Here is a 10,836-nt window from a genome sequence, read left to right on the forward strand (position 1 = left end):
TTTCACTTGTCATGTTTGCATAGTAAGCTAACGATTAATAAGACAATGTCAGAGGAATTTGTGCACAAATTATCATCACTCACAGATCAGTGCTGTCGCTCTCTATACACAGATCGCACGACTGCAAAGTGTATGCAAAAAAACAAGCGCAAATTCAAACACGATTTCAATATGTCACATATTGACAGTGGCTCACCGATGCCAATGACATAATTACCCAGCTACATTTCTGAAAGAATGCAAAAGCATTGACATATATTTTTCCTTCCTACAATAGCCCGACGGGCAGGGAAGAGATAGATTTTGGTAGCCCGACTGAAAAAAATCGCTAGCCCTGGGACGTCGGGCTAGCGATATTGCGATATTGCGAGCCCTGTATCTGATTGAGGAATCACTCATCTTTGGAAAAGAGAGTTTATTACAGAGAAATGTCTCTTTCCAAAATAAAAGCTATACTATCCGCTTCTTCTGGGCTATATTCTCAGCAGCATATTAAACAGCTGTCTAAATGACTCGGCTAAAGTTAGTAGCATGCTTGCTTGTTTTTGTCTGCTTCCACTTGTCTTTGCACTAGGATGATGTCGGCGTAAATGTGCAGTCATATTCGTTGTGTTCCCACTAGTGCTTTCAGGTTAATCTCGTTGAAATGACCTTAACGCCACAACACGGCAAATCTCCGTTAACGAGCCCCGTGCATGGGGCTAGACGGCCAACACGTTAACGAGCTAACTGCGCTAACACACTAGTTCCCACCCATGTAATTGAGCATTGCATGGCACATCCAACATACTGTTTTACTTTAGTCCATGACTCGCTTACCTTCAGGGTCATACGTCACATGAAAACCAAAATAATTCCAAACACCAGATCTGAATGAGGGTGGGGGAGGTCCATGTTGCAAGGAGAGCTTAACTTCTGTCTCGCTAGCTTGCCCTGCTCTCTTCCTTCTGACGATGCTGTCTGTGTTGAGCGCTCAGTGGATCTGCGCTCGACAGTGCAGCCTAGGCGGAGTAGTCGAACGCAGATTCACTGAGCGCTCAACACAGACAGCATCGTCAGAAGGAAAGTTGATAAAATAAATTACAAATTTTGTATTGTTCGATACATATGCGTACCGAACCGAAAGCACTGTATCAAACGGTTCAATATCGATACGAATATCGTTGCACCCCTACTGACAATATAAACTTATCTTTTAAATTTGATAACTTGAATTAATTAAGTACATTTTTAAATATTAATATGGTTTAACTTATATAGGAACTAATTTTATTTAATTTAAATCAGAAAAATAATGTTATGAAAACCTTGAAATAAATTTGATTCCCCCCTGCTTGTTGCAGGTGTCACCGCTATAGAAAGTGAGAAGGTAACTGTCAGGTGTTTGCAACAGCTAAATACAATAAACAACTCACCAAGTAAGCATGTAGGTTCTAATGAAGGCAATTAAACTAGTCATGCTTTAGACCATAGGTGTCAAACTCTGGCCCGTGGGCCAAATTTGGCCCGCAGCCTAATTACATTTGGCCCACGAAGCCATACCAAATTACTATTAAAGCTGGCCTACTGGTATTATACAGCTAATATATATATTGTTTAGTATTAAGCTTTGCTTGTTCCATATTCAGTTTTCCAGCAAAACTTATTTGAGTCCATAAGAAAAGATTCATTCTTATTTTCAATAAATATTAAAGTTAGCCCGCGACTTTGTTCCAGTTTTGAATTTTGGCCCACTGTGTATTTGAGTTTGACACCCCTGCTTTAGACTAAGACCTTGATGGTAGTATAGTGGCAATTTAAAATAAGCTTTTAAATTAAATAACTTAAACGAATTAAATAGCTCAATTGGCTGAAAAAAACCTGCAAATATTCTTTTTTTTAATTAATTATGCATTGGGAAATTTATATATAAAGCTCTAGGCAACATGTGCCCTTGTTTCTTCTGCTTCCTCTCTGTTACTGTTACTCTCTGTCACCTTTCCTTGCACTCACTTTAAATCTGATCAATCCTTCAGACATGGCTGATGTACAACTACGACTTAATGTTGACCGCAAAACCGGCAATCATGAGCTTCACCGAAAGCAGTCAGCAGTGAATGTGCAGCTTCTGCTTATGTAAAGTAGGACACGACAGAGAGGAATATAATATATATGTGAGAGGCAGTGGATGAGAGGTGTGAGTGAGACAGGAAGCACACAGGAAGCTTGTAATGAAGAAGGCGAGACAAACTAAGGGAAAAAAAAAAAAAAAAAAAAAAAAAAAAGCTTTCCAGCAGTCCAAGTGCCGAGGCCAGGTCTGTCTGTCAGCACCCATCTGTCCTCCTGAGGCTACACAAACTAGACTTCTGCCTCAAGATGCTGCTAGCATTTATACAACCAAACACACTAAAGTAAAATGGTTCTTTGACCTTATCCTACACTTCAGGAAGGACCTATGTGGGCTGCCTCTTTACTCTTTAGATAGAGGAGGATGGCTTTCCTCCAGGCAGCTCACGCTATGCTAATCCAAATACTGACCTGGCATTTAACCAGCTATAAGGCTGATTAAGCAAACACAAGCAGACAACATTCTTTGGTGAATACCCATCTCCTATATGTCATAATCTGCAGCTCAGAAGGGAGTGCAGATTATGACAGAAAATCTTCGTCAAATTTAATACTCAGAGAGCACCTTAAGTGATCACCCACCATCCCAGCGATTGCCTCTTTTTTTTTTTGGCTCTTGCCATTATGGATTGCTTTAGAGCCTAAACAAGGGCTGAATAACCTTTCCTGCAAAACAACAGGACCATTATTACTGCAGTCCACATGCCACCGTTCACAGAACTAACTTTTCCAGGTTATCACGGATGTTTCATGTGGTCCGTATGCATTTCTGTGACGGTTTTTAAATGTGACCATTGTGCTACTGAATTTGAATTTACACCTTGCACCAATAGGTTGGAATAAAGGCACGCAAACGTCTTTAAATTTGGGAGTAAAATTTCAGGCGGCAACAAAAACCTTCCAGATATATGTATGTTATTTATCCAACTGGTGCACTAGCCTGAACACCTGCCATCTGGGGTGTACACTGCATCTACACCCTAGATGACAAGATAAAGTGAATGCATTTTATTTTCCATTGTGCACTTATGGGGGGGAAAAAAAAATAAAAAGTTGCTAAAGTGAACCCATTGATCTAATTTCTAGTCCCATCATTTTATTCTGGATACTTTTAGGGCAGCTTTGCATGATTCACAGTTCAAAATAATTCTTATTTACCTTATCCATGGTGTGCATGGTGTTCCCTCAGTTTATCTGAAACTTTGGCCATGTTTAATCCAAATAGAAATGTAAATAATCTTAATAGTATACATATCACAGAAAATATAGAAAGGGATAAAAGGTAGCCTTTAAGGTCTTCAAAGAGCCTTTATTCATATAATGGGGAGGTGTGGTGCTAGAATTATGTTTTGGGTTTTTTTTAATAAAGGTATAGCAGAAGAGAGTTGGGATTCAGGTGTAATATGCAAGTACCTTCTAAGAACTTACTTTATACCTGTGTAAATGGCAGATTTACTGACTGCCATGTCGACTGTATTCTATTGATATTGGTATGCAATGGAATCGCAATTGACAGAGCAAGTAATTTTGAATAGAAATGCATAATGTACTGATAAAGTTAGGAACTGTCAACCAGCCAGTTGCAACACGACAAACAAAATTAACATTTCTCTGCAGCAGGAAAAGAGCAGAATTTCCTGCCGTGGTGAGCTACCACAATCTGTTATGTCATTCACTATATTAATGGCGTGGAACTAGAACACATTAGAGGTTTCAGCTTAAAGTACCGACTGAAATAACTGTCATCAGTATTCTTTTTGCCACAGTCCTATTTGCATTTTTGTGTTCTCAGCTCAAACTAATTCTGCAATGGGCAGACCATAGCCATCAGTGTCCTGCATCATAAAAACAGCGGAGTAGTAAGTGGCTATGTCAAGCGGATGACAGTTCACAGTTACAGCTCACTGGCTGGCTACACTCTGACCTCTGAGGCAATGAATCACATTCACACATCGGCCATCTTGTGGCCCACTCAACAGCACTAAATGTTTAAAATAAATAAATAAAAATGCACCAGGATATGCATGATGTCAGGTGTGATACACAACTATTCGCACAAGCAAAAAACACACACATTGATCCCCCACCTATTGCTCTAGATGTACAACTAATAAATAATCCAAGCTGGTAATGTCAGTCTAGAAACATAACTTATCTCAAGACGTATCATCTCTAATGTATATGAACACAGAGGATTTTTCTCTTTCTTACATAACAGTGAGCCTAGACACGCTCTTAGCTGTGGGCATGTGTCTATAAATGAAAGACTGTTATGTAAGCAACTGCTGCATCTCAGACCATTCCCATGGCTTGACAGTTTAGAATGACTTTGATTCAGCATCATATCAGATACATTTTACTCTACTTTAGAGAGGCCTGACAGTAGATAATCACAATCAATAACTACCACCATATTTCCTCCGGCCACAGCAATGAATTTTACAGGAAAATTACAGCATATAGGATTCTACTGAAGCAAAACCTTCACACATTGACGCCCTATCCTATCCTACAGCCAGTAACAAATGCCTAAACTCCATCTGACCCCTGCTCTGGAGCAGTTTTTGTGCTGGAGGACTGACAGAATCGCTTTATGATAAGCATGTATTTAAAAAAAAGAAAGAAAAAAAGATGAAGTGGTTACTGAATAGGAGGTTTCTTGCAGAGGATTTAATTGAATTTGGCATTTGCTGCTAACCATCAGAGACAAAAGGAAAGACGAGCCTCCACTTCCGATCGTCCCATCTGAGAGGGAAGAGCAGCTTACACTCACAGCCTCTGCTGGGCTTCCATCCAGTGCAAATCAGACAAGCCTTGTACTTGGGCCTCATGCAAATCAAAGCAGAGCTGGATCCTTGCTGCGAGCTGTAAATGAACAGCCAAATATTGGCTTCTAATTGAAAGCAGCAGTTGCCTGTGTGCACAGGCACCCCTGCTGTGAAACAGTGGACAAACACACTGAAGGTGTACACTAAGGTTACTGCTCCATTTGTGTCCTCTTTTCCCACCATTTTCTTCCATTCCTTTTTGCATTTTTTTTTTATTTTTTTTTTATTAGCCATGGCTTTGTTTTCCTCTTTTAAAGACTACTATTTAAATAACATTTTATAATATTAAGATCTTTTATAGCAGTAGCACTTCTAACAAACATGGCAGTCTTCAGGGTAACAATAATCCTGAACTAGATCTAAAGAAATTGTGTAAAACATAATACGCCCAAGAGAAAATCTCATCTGCATCTCTTATTTTCTTCGTTATTCTTGATGGTAACGTATTCCCCGCTCCACCACAGGGAGAGAAACAGAGAAGAAAAATGAGTGCTTATGAAAATCTTGATGAAAATTCGGTGCATCTGTAATTGAACACAGACATACTAAGTCTTGACAAGAGAGATTCAAGCTGTGGCTGTGATAAAGGTGCTTTTGCTTTCCATTTTTCAGCCTCCATCAATCATCGCACATGATCACAATGACCAGGGCATCAGCCATTCCAGCTCAATAAGAACCAATCAGTGAAATGGGCAAAAATAGGAGACTGAAGATATGGCTGAAATCAAGACAGAAAAAGAACACACGTATTCAAAATGAGGAAGACGGGTAAAACAGAAGAGATTATATTTTTATTCTGTGCGAAACATTATGGCTCTATTTTGCCTAACTTTGAATATTCAAATGCATTCAAATATGCACATGCTCTAAGTGCAGCTGAGGAGATCGTTTTGAAGTCAGAAAGCAGCACTGACTAATGGTAGCAAACAAGGCAGAAAAAAAATAAATGGTGACCTAAATTGAGAAAAGGCAACTTACAATTTAACTGCTTTGCCAATATAAACGCCTAGAAAACCCCCAACTCTGGACATTATATACGCACAAACACAAACAGTGTTAGTCTCTGAGCCTAAAGTTCCCAGGGAGAACCGTGTATCCAGTTTGCTCCTAAAGCAGATGAAGCCTACATTGTGCCGAGAAAGGGATCAGACTACATTTACCTTCCAAACATACACTTGACACCAGGGGAGTGGCTTCAACCGTCCACAGTTTACCCCATTGTGTAGCGATTTTGGCTTTCAGCTGGCAGAATAAGCCAGGTCAGTCATGGGACACCATGGTGCTCCATTTCCCAAATGCATGGCTATTATGTCAAGTCCAAAGGGGATTCTTTATTAAATTTGCAGCATGTGAGCCCAGAAAAGACTTCATGATTGTTATTCTATGAGCTGGAAGTTGACAAAATATTTTTAGCCAGAATTTCAAGCCTTCAACCTTTTTTCCTTATGTTTTTATTTATTTATTTACTTGCTTGTTTTTTATTTTTTATTTTTAAATCAGCTCTGTACCATAGACAGCTAAGACAGCACGTACATACACTTCCTATTCCTCAAGCTGCATCTGACAGATATGAAATACAGCCTCAACTCAAAACAAATCCTTTCTAAAACTCGTCAGAGCCTCAAGTGATGTAGTGAATGAGAGAACTCTTGCATGTGTTTAAACACTGTGCAGCTGTGGCAGCAACAGCGTGCTGTGTAGATATAACGAAGGCAAATAAACTGAAGGGAATAACGCCTTGTGTTCCATTCAGCTTTAGATTACGGAAAGACAGATAACAGATCGTTACAGATGGGAAAGGGGTACCCTTAAACTCAGTTGGGATATCTTTCTTTTTGTCCAGTTGACTGTCCCTCTGGCACTATCAGGCAAGTCTTTTTCAGAGTTACCTTGTCAACTCTAAGAAAGCCTGTCAACACCCTCTCCTCCCTTGTGTGAAGATAAAAGACAAAAGGCAGAGAGTTACTTACTATGCCAGATTTATAAAAGACATGGTATAGCAGATTTTTAAGACTAAAGATCAAGTTATGGTGCTCTGTGATCAAAATTTTGGATTTTATATATCTTTGGAGATATTAAGCCTTTCTTCTCAATAGAAGTAATGTATTTTATTTCTGAAAATGGCGTTCTAGCTTTGTTCCAGGGTGGCATCACTGAAAGAAAGCAAAACATTATCTGCCATGAGGCACAACAGTAAGTCCTGAGTTAAGGCACACTATGACAACTTCCATCCCTGGAGTTTGACTGAGGACTGGATTAAGACATGGAAGCAAAGCAAAAAATTAATAAAGGAGAGAACGGGGACAGCATCCCCTACTGAAGAAAAGCAAGTTAAAAAGAAATGGTTAAAGAAATACAGTGAGGCAGTTGGTGTAAACTCTTTGGAAGTGGTGGAGGCAGTGGTAGTAAGACACAAGGAGCACCAGTCAGGGAGGCTTAACCGTGCACTGGTGTCTCTCTGTCAGACCAGTTCACACTGCAGACAGAAGCAGTATTATAGAGCTGTGGGCCTGGCCAAGAAGAACAATAGCTCCTGTGTGCCGGGCCCTCTGGAGGATCCTAACAGCTGGGAGATAGGAGGGCTGCCTGTAGCTCAACTAAATGGCACGTAAGCTGGCATTACACATTGCACACATTCGCATTCATTTTTGCTCTCTCTGCCTTTCCCAGAATCCCTAGCCCACCTTCCTCCCACCACCTCCTCATGCCAGGCACCCATCACTCACTTAACTCTCATCTATTCCCCTCCTTTCTCTTTCTACACACTCTTTCCTTATGACCCCTGTCATTCTGCGTCCCCCTATCACCCTTCTCCTCCTCTGAGGAGAAAGACCAAAAAGAAAGACCCTAAAAAAAGACAGCAGAGGAGAAAGAGATTTCTTGCTAGCATGAGAAAGTCAAAGACTGGCAGAGGATCAGAGCACTGTCAACAAATAATAGACTTCCAAAAGCCTCCACAGGAGGCTGTTCAGTCATGAGGGCCTATGAAACACATTTAAATAAAAAAGCACGAGAAGTGCAAACTGATGAAATGTCATCCCTCACAGCAAAAAGTTCACAAACAGCATAACATAAAATGGCAATAGGCTCGATTCTATTCTGAGGAGACACCTGTAGCAAAACTGAGAAACTTTTGTATATATTCATGTATCAAAGAGCGGCCAATGTGAACAGAGCCCTCAACTGTGTATTTGTCACCTCGGCATGACGTTTTTCAGGACCAAAAAAGACATGCATATAACATAAAGGTCAGAAAGTCGCCTGCTTTAAAAAGAAGTTGCCTCAAACTGAACTACTGCCTCTTGTCTGGACCACATCAGACATCCTTTAAGACATGTCCACTGAGGCTGAATCAGACCGGTGGTTAGGGGACAGTCTCTGGATTATGTCCTCAAGCCAGCTCTGAATCCAAACAATATGACAAATGGTCCCTGCATGATCCCTCTGAGCGCTTATGAAAGCTAGGCTATAGTTCTCAGTCATGTGATAGTTTGGAGGCCACTCCTGCAGGCTGATATATTTAACAGCTGCAATGGCCCACAGACCATTTTGTTTCTGCCATATGCTCTTAACCTACAGATTTATTTTTTTTTTTTAAACGTTTTTAAAAGATATCCATTCATCTGGAGCAAGGGTTCGGTCTTGGTGACATTCACTGCACTACTGTAAACTTTACTCACCTGCAGTTCAGGTCACATACAGTTGACCAGAACAAGACTAAAGTAGTATTTCCCTTGAAGTTGAGCTCTTCTGCTCCAGCCATCATACAGGACCATCACAGATCTTCTCAGCCCAGAAAGTCTTTTTCAGGTGGAACTAGGTGGGTATTCAGTGATTGTAGCCAAATGTCTTTTTTTCCCTGAACAGAAATATTTAAATATTTCTGATACTGACAAATAAAGCTTGTGTCAAGAAATTTACCAGGCATCTCACTAATGGATATATATATATATATATATCAGAAGCATTAAAAGTGTTTGATGTGGGCTAATTTGATATAACAGGTAAATATTTAAGGTCATCTGGAAAGAGTCAACATCTTCTCTATCTGCATTAATTATTAATGCAGCTTCTGATCAAATCGAGGAATTAAGTCTTATTTATGCATCCCACTGAATCACAGCCAAGGCAATGTGAGTGTAGAGAGCTCTGCATTTGTTGATTTGGACAAGATGTCTAGCCTTGTAGGATAAATAGCTTCTTTCTTTTTTTTTTTAACCTCACTATTTATTAGAGAAAAAAAAGAATAATTATTAATTTCCTGCACATCACATGTAAACCCTAGTTTACCTCGCTCTGTATTTGTTATTTTAACACATCAGAGGCACACTAATCCACTGTCAGAAGCAGCATCCACAGTGGCATACATGGATTTTTATCAATAGCTCTGCAGCTGATGTTTCTAAAGGTGATTCATTCATCATCAACCACGGAGCTGAACCTACACTGTCACTACAGGCTGTTCTTACCTTTACTATTGCATTTTTAAAAGAGGCAAACCATGAAATATGCTGCTGGCCACTCAGCAGGCAATAGTTACCTGCAGCAATCCAAAGACCCAACTCTTAGTTTGTCTCAACTGGACCGACTGTAGAAAAAATATGCTCACTTTGATGAAGTGCAAAGCCCATATTAGCCGGCCTCCTGTGTATCAAAGCACATATTCGTGCTGTCACTACATATAAAAGCTGATTACTGCACAGCGGTCACAAAACGACGATGCCCCTCGTGCCCACTTTTCTTGTTGCACTTGAAGTAGTACAAAGAAGGTTTCGGATTTCACAGAGCATGATTTTCACTGGGCTGAAGGCTTACCATCCCCCCATGACTGCAAACGAAGCTGGCTGGAATAGACCCCAACCCCTGTCCTCCTTCTCCTCTGCCTCGCAGAGGCAAATCAATGCATTCTTATAAAATTAACTGCCCGTGGTTCCCTTCATGACACTGTAGCAAACTGCCCACTCCACAAACTCGCTAACAAATAAAACACACTCTACGTCTTTTTATTTATTTGTTTATGCACGTTGGGTTAATTGGGGAGCATTGCAAATATTTGCTCTCTGCTTTTCTCACTAGTGTGATATTCTTCAGACTCACTATGTCAAGACGCTGCAGCGGGATCTCATGCAGATGTGCAGCTGCAATTTATGACCCAGCGGTCCCATTACCAATTCCTCCTTTAGTCATTCAAAAATAAAAATACTACTGGTAGGTAGGCTACTTTGTGGGATTTTGACCACTTTGGTAGCCTAACGTTGTTCTCATTGCCACATTTGTCAACTGTACACCGGGTAAACGTGGGAGTCAGTGATGGCCAGGCAGTTTTGAATTACCAAGACCGTTATTAGTCGAGCAGCTCCAGTTGAAGTCTAATGTTACAACACGGTGACTCGGTTTTATGACGGTAAGTTGCCGCTGTGCTAATAGCGATAACATAACGTTACTAAAGTCCCATTTTGCATGATGCACTGCAGTGCAAAATTTAAAAAGAAATTATTTACCTGATACGTTTGTAAGAAGAAAAAAAACCCTCTTATTTTCTCTCCATCCTTACTGAGCAGCAGAGTGTGCCACCGTGTCCAAAAATTTAAATCCCCGGGTCGGATCCATGGTTGTACTGTCTCCGTAATCAAATGTACTCCTGCTGGAAGAGGCGGCGGCGGAGATGAATCCAGCCACTTTTTTTCCAAAGGGATTCTCTGGGCAAATGTTGATGAAATTGGCAATAAAGCTAGTCCGGTTAAGCTTACATCAGGTTTCACGTCATAAAACCACTTTGATTTTTACCCGTATGCGACATTTGTTTTCTTTCTAAGAGAAGTAGTGTGAAATTACGTATATCCACAAGAAAACGTCCCCATTGAAATCGGTAATAATGGTACGTACCACTCTATTGTTGGGG

The 10,836-nt window shown here is 40.4% G+C and overlaps 1 protein-coding gene across 3 annotated transcripts in view; it reads right to left on the minus strand.

Annotated features, from left to right (window-relative positions):
* Positions 1 to 10,814, minus strand: part of wasf1 (WASP family member 1) — a 68,152-nt gene extending 57,338 nt beyond the window's left edge. For all 3 annotated transcript variants that reach the window (XM_040017338.1, XM_040017337.1, XM_040017336.1), the window contains exon 1: positions 10,436 to 10,814. The gene's annotated coding sequence lies outside the window, so the exon portion shown is untranslated. The remainder of the gene's footprint in view (positions 1 to 10,435) is intronic.
* Positions 10,815 to 10,836: the final 22 nt, after the last annotated feature.

Source organism: Simochromis diagramma, unplaced genomic scaffold (assembly GCF_900408965.1).
Source record: "Simochromis diagramma unplaced genomic scaffold, fSimDia1.1 OVJJ01000802.1, whole genome shotgun sequence".
NCBI classification, from domain to species: Eukaryota; Metazoa; Chordata; class Actinopteri; order Cichliformes; family Cichlidae; genus Simochromis; species Simochromis diagramma.